This window comes from Ips typographus, linkage group LG16, assembly GCF_016097725.1.
Source record: "Ips typographus isolate SLU linkage group LG16, UJ_Ityp_2.0, whole genome shotgun sequence".
In the NCBI taxonomy this organism is placed as follows: Eukaryota; Metazoa; Arthropoda; class Insecta; order Coleoptera; family Curculionidae; genus Ips; species Ips typographus.
In genome coordinates, this window is record NC_138437.1 from 2672622 (window position 1) to 2690044 (window position 17423).

The 17423-nt window shown below is 33.1% G+C and overlaps 1 protein-coding gene and 1 long non-coding RNA gene across 3 annotated transcripts in view; one reads left to right on the forward strand and one right to left on the reverse strand.

Moving 5' to 3' along the window:
- Nucleotides 1-17423, reverse strand: part of LOC145738801 (zwei Ig domain protein zig-8-like) — a 166634-nt gene that overhangs the window by 62916 nt on the left and 86295 nt on the right. The gene's annotated exons all lie outside the window — the stretch shown is intronic.
- Nucleotides 2464-3075, forward strand: LOC145739217 (uncharacterized). The gene is made up of 2 exons (XR_014180928.1): nucleotides 2464-2652; nucleotides 2710-3075. It is a non-coding gene; the product is annotated as an uncharacterized LOC145739217 (long non-coding RNA).

A 17423-nucleotide genomic window follows, 5' to 3' on the forward strand; every position in this document is an offset into this window, starting at 1 on the left:
ATTCTCTGCCAATCTGGATGTTATCCCATAAAAATCGTGACTAAAAACTAAACTATCTCAAATCTGAAACGCCCCGGCCAAATCTGTTAGGGTCCCCTTGAGCTATGGTGAGTGTCACACATATGTTTGATTTGCGTGGAAAATTGAAAGTAGGATAGATCTGTTTAACATTTCTATACCAATTTATGTTCAAAGCTATAAAGAAAAGATCCTGCTCCAACGCGCTCTTCAATGAAATGGAGCAGCTTAAAACGAAAAAGTTACGACTAATTTTGAAATAGATATTCATTCAAGTACGTAACAACTAATGAACCAGCTCTGCAGTAATACACTCAACAAACTTCTTCCTAAATTGCTTTAATTCTCTAATGCACCGATTCATTGTCATGGAAACCAGCTCTAAAAATGGCCAGTTAAGACAAAAGAACGGAAAATTATATTGCCAGCAGGAATTCAATAAGAGCATCTTTACCAAACCTTTTTTGTTAAATCAAGAGAGCCGTCGAAGAAAACACTTAAGTGATATTTCTTTGACTTTTGCGGAGAATTCTTTGAAGTAAAGAACTCAATCGAGTATTATAGCGCAATCCCGCAACGTTCATTATATTTTATGAGACTCGAAATATTTACTACTTTCACAACATTGCGAATACAACTAATATTAAACGTTCCAGTTTTATTGTTCTTTCTTCCGACTTCTTAAGTAGGCTTGACAACTTCTTTAAGAAATAAACTTTCATAAAAGTTCAGCAAAACTCAAATCTGTATGTTGATAGAAATATTTCAATCCAACGTTTATTAATATAAACTTATGATGGAAATTTGTACGGTTTAACAATTTCAACTCAAATACTTGACAAGTTAAATAATACTCCTCGATCTGATTAGCTTTACTTTTCAAAGCTTCCAGAATTATTAAAAATATTTTATGAATTTCTTTGATATTGGATTTCTTTCAATGTATACTGAATATAGTTGATCCAACTAAACAAATTATCATACTACTTTTTCCTATAAATAGCATGTTGCCAAAGATGCAAATTCTTTAGTAGTTGTTTGCCTTCAGCCTCATTCTGTCTGTAATTAGCAATAAAGTTATAAACTGAAATGTTATGAATTATTAATGTCTTTAAATGTAAAGGCTCAAGTGGAGATTAACAGGAATTACATTTTTAGAGTGTTTGCTGTTTCACTGTGCAATTTAAAATAATTTTATTAAGACGGAGAAAAGTGGTTATGAAACCCCAACTCGGAAATTCATTACAATAATTCCAAATGACATATTGTACTAGCAAAATTCTTTTTTTCTAATAGTATACAGGTTGAGCCAAATTGGTGATTCATGTGTGGGGAATTTGTTTATCTGTAGAGATACAGGGTCAGTTTTAGAGAATTTTATTTACAAACTCATACCAGGTTTCCAAATTGGATTACATATTTTCCCGTCTAAAAAAATTCAAGTATTGGTAACACTGCATGGTTATTTGCCTATTAGTTTTTAAAACACGTTAATGGCAGTTTTGAAATACAGACCAAAGACTGAAAGACAGACAAAAAATGTATCGTTATTTGTTATTGTTAACTTCCATAAATGTCAAAGACGTCATTTTATTTTTTGCACCATCGGAAAGAGCCTAAAACATTCCCTTTAACGATGTATTGATTGATATCATTGACACCTCCCTAACGTGAACAAATTGTTTTTTTTTAAGTAGGTCTTGAAAGTTTCCTAATTTGCTCACTGTCCAAGTTAAAAAAAATAAGTTTTTATTAAACAAAACACTATTATAAGTATAAAATTATTACTAACTTATTCTGATTCTTAACTGCCTACTATACAACATTAAACTCTAACCTTCTCCCCATTTAACCGACTCTGTATCTTATAGAAAAACAATATCCGCAACCATCACCAATTTGGCTCACCCTGTATAAGACCAGAACCTTTTTGGTAGAATAAAATAAATACACTCTCATATCGTTAATTACTTTTTTGTCAATTTAGAATGATTTGCACCATTATAAGCAGTTTTTGGACAATTTTGCATTCAAATTTACATTTCAACTCTTTGTTCTTCCGATTTGAGACGCTTCAAGAAATGTTCTGATCATCTTCTGCTCATATGAAAAGTAAACCCGAGAGCGGCTAGGGACAGTCAACTAACTTTAGTAACCGCATTAACGGACGAACAAACCATCTAAAAAAGTAATTTTTCCACTACTGACATGATAAACATACCATTATTGACCGATTACTAACTTGAGAAATTAGTTTTCTCTACGTTAATGGTCATTGTTGACCTAGGTCAAAAATAGAGTCTAATTTCTACTTCTAATCTGTCACAAACACAATAAAAAAGGAAATATTATTGACCTACGTAAATAATAAATATACTTGACTTGACAGAGACAGATAAATTAGGTTAGCTATGTGAAGCTATATTTTAAGTTCTTTAGGCCGGCAGAGGGTGTTGTACGCAGGTGTATTTACATCAAGGTTCCTTTGAGGTTGAGGAAAACAAAACAAATCCGTGTGAACAAATCTATGGTGGTTTTTCACATTCATGGTCAGAAAGCTAAAGGAATTTGGGATAAACATGTCTCCTGTAGACAAATAGTGCATTTTGATCTGATACTCCTAAGAACGAGTAGGTAAGTTCCAATGCATGGGTTAAAATAGAATGTTTTAATCCACCGACCCATTTTTAGGTATTTATGTTGACCTGTCTCTGGAAGTAACCAATCAAGTGCCTCGGGAATGGATAGAGAAATTTTAAGGTATAAGAAAGCAATTGAAACACTCCTAATCTCCTACAAAATGGATTCTAATGAATTTCACCCAAAAACTAAGCTTTGAAACGTTTGAAATCTTTTAAAAGCCCAAGAAAGTCTAAGGTATGGCTCAGAAAACGGTCACTGAGAACGTTTTGTGTTTGTATGTGTGTTATTATTTATTATTGTAAGCTTTTTGAAGTCTTGTGTCATGCACCAACTGGCTGACCCAAAACCATATTAGTTTTGTAGAAATTGCTGCATTGTCCTTTCAGATGTATTAATATATATTTTTCATATACTGAGCATTGTTTTAGTTACTTTTTTTTGTCATTCAATCTCCGTAATTACTAACATCATCCTAATATGCAAAAACATCGAGTAGGATATGTTCTTATGGTTGTGGCTCAGTAGTGAAGTGAGTGAAGTTTTTTCTTCGATTTTTAAAATCTGAAAATTCAAAATGTGTAAAAAATTTCAAAAACTTTGTAACGGTGGTACGGTTTGTAACGGTAAGCAATTTCGACATCGGATTCGAGTTTCTGAGATCCAAATTGCTATATAGCGACACTTTTTTCGAGGTGAACTCATAATGGCGGCACTTTATGGAATAACTCATTGAATGCTTTGAAAAACTGTCATTTAGACTGTTTTTTTTTTGGAAAGAAGTAGTAGTCCATATTCTTTCAGTGGAGTCGCAGGAGTACGAAAGGAAGGAAATGACAAACAGTCTTCTCCACAATACTTTATTATGACCTTAGATGGTAAGGTCTGCTCAACAAGTTTCGGTCACATAAATGACCATCTTCAGGAGCTACAAGAATAACCTACTTTACTTGGTGTACCAGAAGTTAAATGTTAAAAAACGAGATGTTAAAAAACGAGAAAACGTACCTCAAATCAGTCGACCAATGTGACTACTGTCTTTTACAAGGGGAGAGACAGAGAGACCCATGTTATGACGAAATAGTGAAATTAACAAAGTTAAATAGGTGAACAAAGCTGTAAAATTTAACACATGTAACTATGAATTAAAAAGATTATGTGAAATTTAATAGTTACCTCATAATCTTTCTAATCGTTTGGCCTTACTATAGTGCATTTTGAAATTAACTGCCGTGACTGCATTTACTCGGTTATAAGTGGGGGTAAATCTAGCCCAATAAGTGCAGAAAATTTCTGAACATCTTTAGTCTCTTGCAAAATGTCTGTAACTTTAACCATTTTCAAGATATTCGACTTTTTTATTAACTTTTTGAAAATTGCGTCAAAATGTTGAAAACCTCCTATCTCTCTCATTTTAGGGGTTTTATCCCCTACAAAAACCTCAAAATATTTGTCTTGAACTGTTCTTTTATCTCGTGCTAACCGCAACACGATTTATCATATACAGGGTGTTAAAAAAACAGTTAAATTTTGGAGCTAAGGCTCTGCCATTAGTTACCGCGTTTACCTGGTTCTAAGTGAGTGTAAACTTAGTCAACTGGGTAAACAAAGTTATTCTGAAAATTTTTGGTCTTGCAAAATTCCTGTGACTCCAACTGTTTCCGATATATTCGTCTTTTTTTTGGAAATGACATAAAAATTGTGAACATTCCGTATCTCCGCCATTTTAGAGGTTTCAGCGACCGTAAAAGGTCAAAAAGTTTGTCTTGAATTGCACTTTCACCTGGTGCTAACCGCAACCCGTTAGAACATATACAGGGTGTTAAAAAAACATTATGTCTAAACCTTGGTTAATAATATACTATTATTTGACGGTTAAAGTAATTAGATAGGCTAATAAGTAAGTCAGACAGTGAAAACTGTAACAATAAAGGAAATTACATTATTTTGTGTTGGCTCAAATGCATTATTAATATTAAGGTTTTATGAACATATAATTTCTTAAAGCCAAAACACACAAAATGTGTACTTTTTTATTAAAATGTTGGTGTGTATGAACCGCTGAAAGCTATTTAATGTATACAGGGTGTCCGGAAAATACGTGTACAACGTTTGACGACAGACTCCTGACGTCAAAATATGTCGATCTAAGCCGACTTAGTTATATCCAAAATTGTCTCGTTTAGCCGGTAGAGGGCGTCAAAAATTTGTAAAAATATTGGGTACAATTTCATTTCTTAAAGAGTATTGATAAGTGTATTCAGCAAGATGGCGGTCATTTTACACATTTGCTTAAGTAATGTTTTTGGTTTACTTAGTTTCTTACAATAAATAATTTCAACTTTATTATACCTACTTTGATGTATGCAGGTAATTGTAAATTTTTTTTTTTCTGGCGAAACAGCTCATCCACCGGGAAATATTAAAGAGGTAAAATAGCTTCAAAATACTTCCGGTCACTCGACAAAAATATCTGGGTTGTCATAACGCCGTTCATATAAAAAATGAGGAGAAATGTTGACGTATTATATCACTTTTATAACACTTCCACTTATTTACAGCCGGTGACTATACTACTAGAAAACGTCATTTTATAGTATTAGTCTACATACTAAAATTCATTAAAATCCATTAGCAGGTTTTCACGTAATTTAGTAAAAAACCAATATTTTTACAAATTTTTGACGCCCTCTACCGGCTAAACGAGACAATTTTGGATATAACTAAGTCGGCTTAGATCGACATATTTTGACGTCAGGAGTCTGTCGTCAAACGTTGTACACGTATTTTCCGGACACCCTGTATACATATAAGTAAAATAAGTTTTGTTTGAAATAAAAATCTGTTTTGACGGTAAAATCTTATTGTATGCACGAACTAGGAATTGCAGCCGTAAAGAAAAGTGATTTGCTAGAGTGCATACCCGATGGATGTTTTTCAATGGTAAAATCGAATTCCTGTCGCCAAATGTCATTTTAGAGCTAGTATATTTCCAAATGCAAGCTCCAATCAAATTAGCTTACTGCGGAGATATGCTACAAGGAATTGATCCGCTTATTTTGTCGATTCTCTTTGAAATTTATGGAGGAATTTTTCTGTAATATTGTGTCTGAAATACTCCGTAAGTTCAGCTAGCTGAAATAGTTTTGTTGTAAGTTTCTAAGCTCTGAACTTCGTTGCAGTTAAATGCGAATCTCTTTATGTAAACCGTTTTCAAAAAATAAATGTACGATGAACAGATGAGATGTGCCTTATATCCATAAGCTGATGCGCAGTTAAAACAATTTCAACCAAAAAAGCGGTTGCATGTATAGTATTTAGTGGTATTAGAGTAATTTATTTGCGGTTTTTTTTAATGAGCAACACAGTAAATTCAACATAATATCCCTAACTGGGCTGCACAACAGTATATTCGAGGGATTACGTGTTGTAATCGGTTTGAGTAACAATAACGCGGGTTTTAGTATTTTTAAGCGAAACATAATAACAATGAATCTGGTGTACTGAGATGCGAGGGTTCCCGTTCGACAAAGCCCGAACACATGTGCTTTTAATGTCGTTAAATTATTGATAAAAATATTCGCCATAATGGACTATTTCCACTTGGCAATTTTTTGGAAATGTAGGATTTCAATGGACTTAATTTAGCGGAAAATTTAATACTATTTATTTATGGACGGATTTTCAGCTCAATACGAGCGTGAACGGTCTTTAATGAGACACTTTTTTATTGTTCAATTATAAAGTTTCTTTTTAGGAAACTGGAAATATGTTTTCGCTATAGTGACAACTTGAATGATTACCAGCAAACATTAATAAAATTAGTGTAAGCGAAGTTGAGGAAATAAAAATTAATGATGATTTTTCAAATTCTTAATTAGTTTTCCTTACTGGGTTTTAATAAATTGTGATTAACGATCGGTGGCTGTAAGAAGTCATCTTGCATACGTTGCACAGAGAATAATCGAAAAGTGTTGTTTACAGTGGGTTTCTCGCTTATTAACTGGGAATTTAAATTATTTCTTTAAATGAGAGAGCTTAATTTTTAATTAAACCTCTGAATAACTGAGGAGATAGTTTGGTATTAAAATAGCACAGTTTGAGAATTAGCGTCTGCATGAGCAACTGGAATTTTTGAGCCACAACTTTTAATCTAACCAAACATCCATTTCCCTTGTTGATTAAGAAAACAATGCCCGTTTGTTTCATTGCGACAGGAAATGCCCCTAATGGTTTAATTTGTGCAAATTTGCGTATAAATCCCTAATTATCAAAATGTTATCCGAAAGCGGTTAGCTTGTTGTTACTTGGATAGCTTTGAGTAACAATTTTCGTTCGTTAACTATGCTGCTTCTATTATTGAAACAATCAAAATTTACGAACAATTGAACATTCTGCTTTATCGTTCTAGACCAGTTACATTAACTTTTCTCAAAACTTCATCACAGTGAGTTATGCAAATACTTTTTGTTTTATAAAGGAACTTGGTTTATTAATAAACTTCCACGGGCGTATTCTTCAATTCTCTCTTTGTGGCCGCATCGAAATTTCGAAAATTAATTTTCGATATTCAAATTTATGTTGATAGCATATCGGGGTAAATATTTATGTCAATCTGAATTGTAATCGGCATTCATGCGTCTAGGGAAATCCGCTTACTTCGAACGTCAAAGCCAATTTTCATAAAAATTGTTTCGCATGTTCTTGGATTATATTTAAGTCTCTTTACCATGTTTGAAGTCAGCGCTTTTCAAACAGTTTGAAACTAAAAAAATACATACAAATTATAATTGAAATATAAAACAAAAATTGAAACAGCATTTTAACAAATTTGTTTGTCTCTCAGCAACAGTACCACTATAAAAATTTATTTACTCCAGAAGTCGTCAAACAATTTTGCAATTCCTACTATATGTTTATTATAGTACACGTTCTGACAAAACCTGGAAATATTGGTAACAAAATTTTCAGTCCATACATGCATACAAATAAGTTGCATCTATTATCATTCAAAGACCAGCCTAATTCATTATTCCTATTTTCTAGTTGCCATAGCTTTGGCTGAAGCAATACAATTACAGCATCAACGAGTTTTTCAGAGTTAGAGAACCGCCGAACCGCTGACTAAACTCCTGGCAATGAATGCGAATATGAAAAGGTGGACTTTAATTTATTTTGTTGGTTGCTGTGCTTGTCAGTCTCATGAGAGCCTACACAATTTTGCTTTGTGTTTTTAAAGCCATATAGGCATTGCCGTGACAAATTACGATGCCTTAGGTGGAATAAAAATTTGCCGTTGCCGATTACGACCGCATCTAGATATTGCAAAAAATGTAACGGACAGTGTGGTAAAGGTTAGAATTGCAAAGGTAAGGGAAGCGTGAATACCAAGCGTAACAAAGGTCTTCAATATTCCGATTTGCGAGAAGTGTTTCCGCATAATAAATCTAAAATTTTATTGAAACCTCGTCCTTTGCTCAAGTTCTTTAATTATGCTCGGTCTGAAAAAACCGACAAGAATTTATAATTAAAATAAATTTTCTACCACCATTCTCTGAAAAGGTTATGTGTGCTTAATTGCAAAAAATAAGAATAAATTACCTAAGAAATCTCGTATACTAGACTTAAATTACCATAAATTAAACCACACAGCAAAATGTTTTAAACTTTTTTTAGATATAGGCACTATAAATCCAAATATTTCCATATACAAGTGTGGTAAAAGAAAAGCCAACGATAGGACAACCGTGTAACTGACAAAGTAACATTCATAATGATTGCATGAGCGAGACAAAGACAGAAAACTTAGTAAAACAATCTAGTAGACGAAAACTTAAGGGCAATGTTGCCAGAAGCTTATTTGAATTCTACTGGATTAGAAACATAATTTTGTTATGGGCTTATTCGACAATTCCTATTCGATGATGAGTGTTAACTGTTTTGTCTGATTTCTGCATTTATCTTTGAATAAAACAGTTCAAAACTGAGACTGACTAGACTTTTCTGGAGGCTGGAGTTGTAAAATTTTGGCACAAAAATGTGCCCTATTTACACAGAAATATTATAATAAGTGGCTTTAGGAAGTGGCTCACCCAACTTAATGTAGGGAACTGCCTTCATACTTCAGTTCACTGTTCAAGTCCTTCAGAACAACAAGTTGGCCAATGAGAGAATAAAGGGATCATAGTGTAGTAAGTTTATCACAGTACAAGTGTGAAAGTTTAAAGCAAGATACACCATCAATTCTATTGTGCTTAGTTACCAGCTGAACCATATTTATGAAATCAACTAACTCATTATTTGAATGACGTATAATAAGAATATGATATAAGAAACTTAAAGTCCTCCATTGAAGATCTTCAAAAGAACTTCTTGAACTCAAAGTTATCACGTGCCTCTTAATACTCTTTTTCAAATGATGCATATGTCACAAGTGTCTAAAACTCCCTCCCATGAAGCTATAACTTTTTTTTATTCAAACTATCACACCTTGACTGAAGCAAATTTTAACAGTTGTGACTTAGTTGACAGTGATCAAAAAATCTTCCTTCCTTCCTTCCTGGATCCCCTACCTAACTAGGGGAATATGGCTTCTGCTCCCTTTATGGGGCAATTTGCCATGGGTTTTCTTTCTGCCTTTGATTTGTCTGACTCTAGGCCATCCCCAGGCAGGCCTCTTGGTGCCTCGATATACAAATCAATTGGTTGTCTTGTATTGTTCCTGAGCTTTGCACACAACAAAGGAGAACAACACAACTACTGGCTGAGAGTAAAATGGGTCCTTAAGGGAACCTTATCTAAAAACGATATAGGAAAGACATTAAGATCAGTTGTCTACAGTTTAAGTACAAATATATGTGTTTGTTTTTTAATTAAAACGGTTAGTTTATTATTATTATTTTTCGCCATTATTATCATTCTTATTCTACATCAAATGGACATTTAATCGGGTGATTAACATGTTTGTTGGGCTCTCAATCAAACTAGGAAAACCCATGGGGATGATACACCTCCATTCTGCTAAGGGCTAAGGGCTAAAGGTCCAATTATAGTTGATAGAGTATTGGAAAAATATGTAATTTAAGTCCTCGATTGCTCCGCATTCACAAAATGGGGAATCTGCCACCCCAATTCTAAATTGATGTTCCTTAGTCAGGCAATGACCTGTTCGCATTCTTATAATGGTTGTGATAATTTTTCTGTTTTTATATTTTATTTTTTGAACCAAGGCACTCGGTTTAAAGCATCCTTCTTCCATCACGCGATCTTAAGACATTTTTCCAAACTGATGGTTACGTCAAAATTGTCAGAAAACTTCTTCCATGAAGCTATAAGTGCATTTTACCTAGAATTTGTAACTTTTTCTTTAATAGCTCCACGTTGAGGCCTAGCTTGACAGTTAAGACATATCTGACAGAGAATAAAGGGATCATAGTGTAGTAAGTTTATCACAGTACAAGTGTGAAAGTTTAAAGCAAGATACACCATCAATTCTATTGTGCTTAGTTACCAGCTGAACCATATTTATGAAATCAACTAACTCATTATTTGAATGACGTATAATAAGAATATGATATAAGAAACTTAAAGTCCTCCATTGAAGATCTTCAAAAGAACTTCTTGAACTCAAAGTTATCACGTGCCTCTTAATACTCTTTTTCAAATGATGCATATGTCACAAGTGTCTAAAACTCCCTCCCATGAAGCTATAACTTTTTTTTATTCAAACTATCACACCTTGACTGAAGCAAATTTTAACAGTTGTGACTTAGTTGACAGTGATCAAAAAATCTTCCTTCCTTCCTTCCTGGATCCCCTACCTAACTAGGGGAATATGGCTTCTGCTCCCTTTATGGGGCAATTTGCCATGGGTTTTCTTTCTGCCTTTGATTTGTCTGACTCTAGGCCATCCCCAGGCAGGCCTCTTGGTGCCTCGATATACAAATCAATTGGTTGTCTTGTATTGTTCCTGAGCTTTGCACACAACAAAGGAGAACAACACAACTACTGGCTGAGAGTAAAATGGGTCCTTAAGGGAACCTTATCTAAAAACGATATAGGAAAGACATTAAGATCAGTTGTCTACAGTTTAAGTACAAATATATGTGTTTGTTTTTTAATTAAAACGGTTAGTTTATTATTATTATTTTTCGCCATTATTATCATTCTTATTCTACATCAAATGGACATTTAATCGGGTGATTAACATGTTTGTTGGGCTCTCAATCAAACTAGGAAAACCCATGGGGATGATACACCTCCATTCTGCTAAGGGCTAAGGGCTAAAGGTCCAATTATAGTTGATAGAGTATTGGAAAAATATGTAATTTAAGTCCTCGATTGCTCCGCATTCACAAAATGGGGAATCTGCCACCCCAATTCTAAATTGATGTTCCTTAGTCAGGCAATGACCTGTTCGCATTCTTATAATGGTTGTGATAATTTTTCTGTTTTTATATTTTATTTTTTGAACCAAGGCACTCGGTTTAAAGCATCCTTCTTCCATCACGCGATCTTAAGACATTTTTCCAAACTGATGGTTACGTCAAAATTGTCAGAAAACTTCTTCCATGAAGCTATAAGTGCATTTTACCTAGAATTTGTAACTTTTTCTTTAATAGCTCCACGTTGAGGCCTAGCTTGACAGTTAAGACATATCTGACAGTTGTGACGCAGTGCAAGTGCAGTCTACCGCTATCAATTTAACACAAATTGAAACTTTTCATTTTGCAGCTCTGCGTCCTGATAAGGCCCAGTTTGGCAGTTGTGACATAATCGACATATGTCACGTAACATCAAGACAGTTTCTAATTTTTATTTCACTAAGCAATACACGAGCAATCTTGTTTAAGGTTTTTATGGTTACTTACAATACTATTTTAATTAAATTGATAGCAATATCATGGTTGCTGAGTAAATTATTCATTGACCAGAAACTTTATGTCCCTTTTGTGTTGCCACCAAATTGACTAGTTACTGGGCTTCTTAATTTACAATCTAATATCAGAATATCCTAGTTGTTACACAAAGTTTATCCCTCACTGGCTATATTGATCAGGAATGCAGCCCAATTTAATATACCAGTAGGAAAAATAATGTAAAAAATTATTAAATTTGTATAATTAAATTATATAATAATGTGTTTAATTATAGTCAATACAATAACAAAAAGTTGTTAATCAATATGGGCCACTCTGCACCTAACTTTAGGTTAGTCAGATTTTCGAATGTGGTTACACTAAGTATCCCTTACAATCACTTTGGTTTCAGAGAGAGTGAGGCAATTTTCTTGTTGTTTGTCTATAAATTAGAATGTTGGTCAGTTTACATCTTGAATGGTTTTAACTTTTTTCTACTGCATGTCCACTTTTTTTGGTGTTTTACCAAAAGTTTACGAGGGCTATGCAATACCTTGTATTTATGTGATTATCCATATTTGTTTACTGCTTGTTTCATTTTGAGGATAAGTTAAGTTCTTCTATTTGACAGATTAAAATTGCTAAATTAGAGAGGTGTCGCAGCGTACAGGCAATTTGACTACTAAACGAAGAACAAACAATTTTATTAAAGTTTTAACCAAATGTACACATAAGCCGACCTAAACACAGAGCACTTACTGCAAACAGTGCAAACAGATTATGAAAATAAATGTAAATGATTAAGTATGTTTCAATCACAAAACTAATTTTGCAAGTAATCTAGTCGACGAATATAGAGAGACATTTAATAACATCCTAGCAAAATTTTCGTCTACATGGACATATTGGAGGTTTTTTGTTAGTTTTTCTTTTACCACAACTGTATACCATGTCTCACTGTGACACTTGTAACATGAAATATTGAAAATATAAATTGTGGGTGACCATCCAACATATCATATAACTAGATTACCAATTTCTGACTAAATCCTATACACTGAACCAATAATGTATTTTTGCAAAAAACACTGTAAACATAATTTAAAACGGTCAGTTTTAAAACTACGTAGTAGAACACTGAACAACGTATTGTTTTCGAACTTAATATCAATCTTCTTTGCAAGTGCACTTAAGAAACTCTATACGAGTTGACGTTAAGGAAGACGGATGAAATTAAATATTTAAGCCGAGTTCATATATGTAACCAAGTTGGAATAAAAGTTTAGCAAAAGTAGAAATCTAATTGATTTTGCCCTAGAGCTTGCGTTGCAACAAATCTCTTGGACTGTAAGCGGAGACCGTAAACCGAAATTGTTGGGTCTGCAAAACGAAATAAACTGGCAATATTCGCAAGTTCTTTAAATATAAATTAAAATAATGCCGCCTGTCTAGTGAAAATTGTATGTCGAGGAAATAACTTTTTTTATTTTCGTAATGGCAAAGTCATAATTCATCGATGGAGGCTGATAGGTTCGAAGACATTTTATTATTTTTTCTTGGCTGTTTAGGTCTTCGGAGATTTATGGACCCAATTAAACGCCACATAAAAACCTGTCACACACTTACAAAAGGGCTCACACCCTTGAAGAATTTTTGATTTGTTACTTAGTAAGTTAACCTAGTAAAGTTCCAACTCTGACGGAACGAATTATTTTGAAGATCCGGAATATAATTAGTTGTGTTGACTTGTTTTTGGGAAGTTTTCACTTCAAAGGTAGTTAGTTCATCTTTTAAAGTATACAAAGTATTAGAGCTTTGAAAATAATTTGAATAGTAAAATATTGACTGAAATACACGAGCAATTAATGAGTTTTTGAAAACTTAATTAAGAACTAAAGTCCTATCAAATCCAGTCAAATTATGCCAAAATACATTTATGCATTTTAATTAAAAGTTATTTTCTCTAGAGACGGACGAACTTGGCTAACCGAAACTTTAAAATTGATGGCTTCTTAGCAAGTTGTTAACTCGATTTATTTGGTGTTGAAGTTGTCTATAGCCCAATTTAAACTGTAGATAAAATAGTCCGTTCGTATTTAAAAGAATGTTTTTTTCTGTAACAAACGAAACGAGAAAAGGGAGCTGAATAAAAAGCAGATGAGGCGGTTTTAGTGCAAAGTTCTGTAAAACTTTCTATACACGGATTTATTGAACCGTCCTAGTGTGTTTGTGCTATTGAAATATTTGTTTTCGTTCCATCGAATGCCCGATTTTGCTCCGTCAGCAAAAAATGTTACACTAATGCATCTGACACGTATATATTTTAGAGAAAATTTAATTCAATTTATATGGAGGTAATAACGGTTCATGGAAATTACTCAGAAAATGGAAAAACGGTTTCATCGAAGGTGACGCTTTCTCCCATTAAGGGAAAGGATTAAATTGAATAAGGGCCCAACAAATTGTCTATCTTCTTTTTAACTAATCTATCTGCTAATCTTTCCAAACCCATTAGTCACAGCCCCTTTGCACTACCCAACAGGACTGGTAACGGAATTGGGAAATTCGAAAAGAAATTTTTTTATCAAGGAAAATTTATTGAAATCTCCGAGATAGGGTTCGTGGTCTCGCTACCTCAACAATCTGATACATTAAGGAATTACTGCGGGGTTTCTTGTTCTGATGTTTCAAGGTCTTTGTCAGAAACGAGTTTATTTTAAAAGAATTGTTGCTCGCTTAGGGAACATTCAGACCTAGTTTCTCCACTTTCCTACTTCGCTGACATACATATAGATTGATCATACAATTTGTGTTGCCACATAAACTCAGAACTGCTATAAATAACGCGTTTAATTGTGCCCGCTCTATTGTTTATGTGACATTATACATGCTCTTAGACGTACATTGTGCATAATTTATTTATGCTCAACTAGCTTGTTGGGGCAACTTTCTAACCACTTTGAAAGACATTGCATATTAAACCAATTTGACCTTAATTTGCTAAATCTTAAACCCCATTTAGAAAGAAATTAGAAAACATTGCGCATAATCTACTAACTACTCTAATACAGCTTATACTTAAGACGCGGCGGAAAATAAAACCCTTTCAAAGGAATATAAAATAGAATGTATGTTCATTCTTTCCGTAACGTCTGGAGTTCCGGAATTGTTTTTCGTGACGTAAACGCTAAGTAGCTTATTCTATTTCATGAATGAGGCAACCATTCATCACAGGCAAGTTTTAGGGAAATGTGTAGGCCAGGTACGGTGTCAACGTCAATTTATAAAATTATTTTTAATATATTGCCTGAGATAGTTTTGGATGATTTATTGCTACACAGACTCTTATAACCAATTTTCAATTTTACTGTTAGAAAAAGACTGTTAATCATAAAATGTTTGAAAATGTCGCTTGTTGTATTTTAATATGTCCTATCGTTTATTAAGTTGATATCACAATTTGCTTTGAAAATATTAGAATTTTAAGAAATTGGGTCACTCTGTATGATAGGTTTTTCGTGAGATCTTAACTCTGGTGGCCTTTTATATATGTTTTACATTGTATGTCAATTATGCACTTTTTTGAATTCAAATTGATGAAAATATTTTCAGCAGGAAAAATCCGATAACCACTCCTATTTAGACACACTCTGTACATATACAGGGTGGTCCAGTTTTAAGTGTCAATAATTCACCATTTGATAGCTGATCAAAAAATAAGTTGACTTGCATTGTGTCATTTTTCTGAAAAACGTTTCCTAAGGAAGATACAGTCCTACAAATTTCAATTTAAAAAATCGTTGTCCAAAACTTGTGAAAGTCCAAATTTGTACTGAATAGTCTAAAAACTTTTTTACTACTAGGAATAGTCTTATGGTTTGCTTTCTCAGACTGCCATCCTGGTTGAGTGTCTGAAACTGGCATTCAAGAACTAAAAAAAGTCCGGAAATCAAGACAAAGATTGTATTGTGCATGAATCTCATTTTCTTCAAAGTCTAGAAATAAATTAAATTTTCGGACTATTTTATTTCTAAAAATTAGTTCTCAAGACTATTATTGTAGCATTTGGTACCAACATTTTTTACTTTTATTACTGAAGAAACTTGACTTTTGGAAATAGTCTTAAACTCGATTTTTCAGTCTTAAAAAGCACTAAAAACAGTCTGAATTTCTTAGAGGTGCTACAATTTATTGCACTTATGAGTGTAGAAGTCAATTTAATAGTGAAGAAGCTTGAAATAACATTTTCAAGACTATGGTCAGTGGACAAACTGGCTTTTAGGCCTGATAAGTCAAAAACTTTGTAAAGATAGTCTTGAAACTCGATTTGAGGCACTGAAAACAGCCTTAAAACACTCAAAACAGTCTAGTTTATTAAGAAATACCCGAATTTTTAGCACTGAGGTGTCTAGAAGTCGATTTAATAGTGACAAAGCTTGAAATGCTATTTTAAGTCTATGAAGAATGTATTTGCTATGTCAATAACTTGGTGAAAGCTAACTTCCAAGCTGAAAGCAGTTTTGAAGCACTAAAATTAGTCCAGAATTCGAAGAAAATGAAAAGCAAAGTAAAAAGCACGAAAAGTTAGTTTTCAAGACAATTTTCATGAATCTAATGTCAATGTCCTGCATCTAAGACTATTTTGAAGACTAAAATATTGAAATTTGTCTTCAAATTATGAAAACTTACTTCAAATTCAAATTTTAAGCTTCTGATGTCACTTTTCATTAGTTCAGTCACATTTTGGGGTTCAAGTCAATTTTGAAGGTTTAAATGTATGAATTTGTAGTAACAAATTCTTGAAAAAGTAGTTTTTATGTCTACAAGTCAATTTTTAGTATTAAAGTCTCTCGATTTGCATGAAAACTGGTTACAAATACAATTTTTAAGCTTCTGAAATTTTTATCTTTTCTAATTCAATTTTCAAAACTAAATTCTTTTAGTTTGTCTGGAAATTATGAAAACTGGCTACAATAATATTTTTTAAACTTCTTAAGTGAATTTTCCGTTTCCAAGACAATTTTTAAGTTGGGTTGGGTTAGTTTTGGGTCTTTGACCGTAATAACGTGTAATAAAGTGCTTGTTCCAAATTTGATCAATATTGCTCCAACGGTCTGACAGTTATGACAAAAAAAAACGATTTTATAAACAGAAATTTGAAGGACTGTATTTTCCTTATGAAGCACTTTTCAGGAAAATGACATAATTAATGTCAACTTATTTTTTAATTGGCTATGGATTGGTGAATTATTGACATTTAAAACTGGACCATCCTGTATAATATTTTTGTGGTACTTCCTCAAAATGAACTAAAAAACTGTAAAAGTAGTTCCGGCATGAAAATTCCCCTAAGGTGGAACTTTTCACAAACCGAGCACACCTAGGAAAAACTAATTGCTTCAATTAGGGAACGTTCAAGCAGAAAATTCTTCATATATTATACAAAACTTAATTAATGCAAGTTTTATCTTCAATTGATAGATAGCTCCGTTAAACTTTCCTTAAAGTACCTATGTTAGGACAGTAAAATATCTAAACTAGGTGATATGGGTTCACGCAAACTTGTTCGCTTTGTATTGATGAAATATCCGGAACACAAAAAGTAATAAAGCTGAAAAATGAGGTTGTGCCATAGATCAATCATGTAAATAGGGTTTTAGATAAATACGCCGACAAACAGTGGGGAACTAATATCTTACCGAAAGCACACGAAAAATGAAAAATGAAGAATATTTAACTTTGGTTGTAGGGAAAATTGATCCAATTTTGTCTCAACCTGTCGCCCACAACAAACAAAAAGATTTGTGATTTGAGGATTTTCCCTTTTCTTTTATGTATACATATTTTTGAATAGGGTAATAAAAGTGTTACGATGTATGACAGCCGATAGTGCCATTTTTTAAGCAG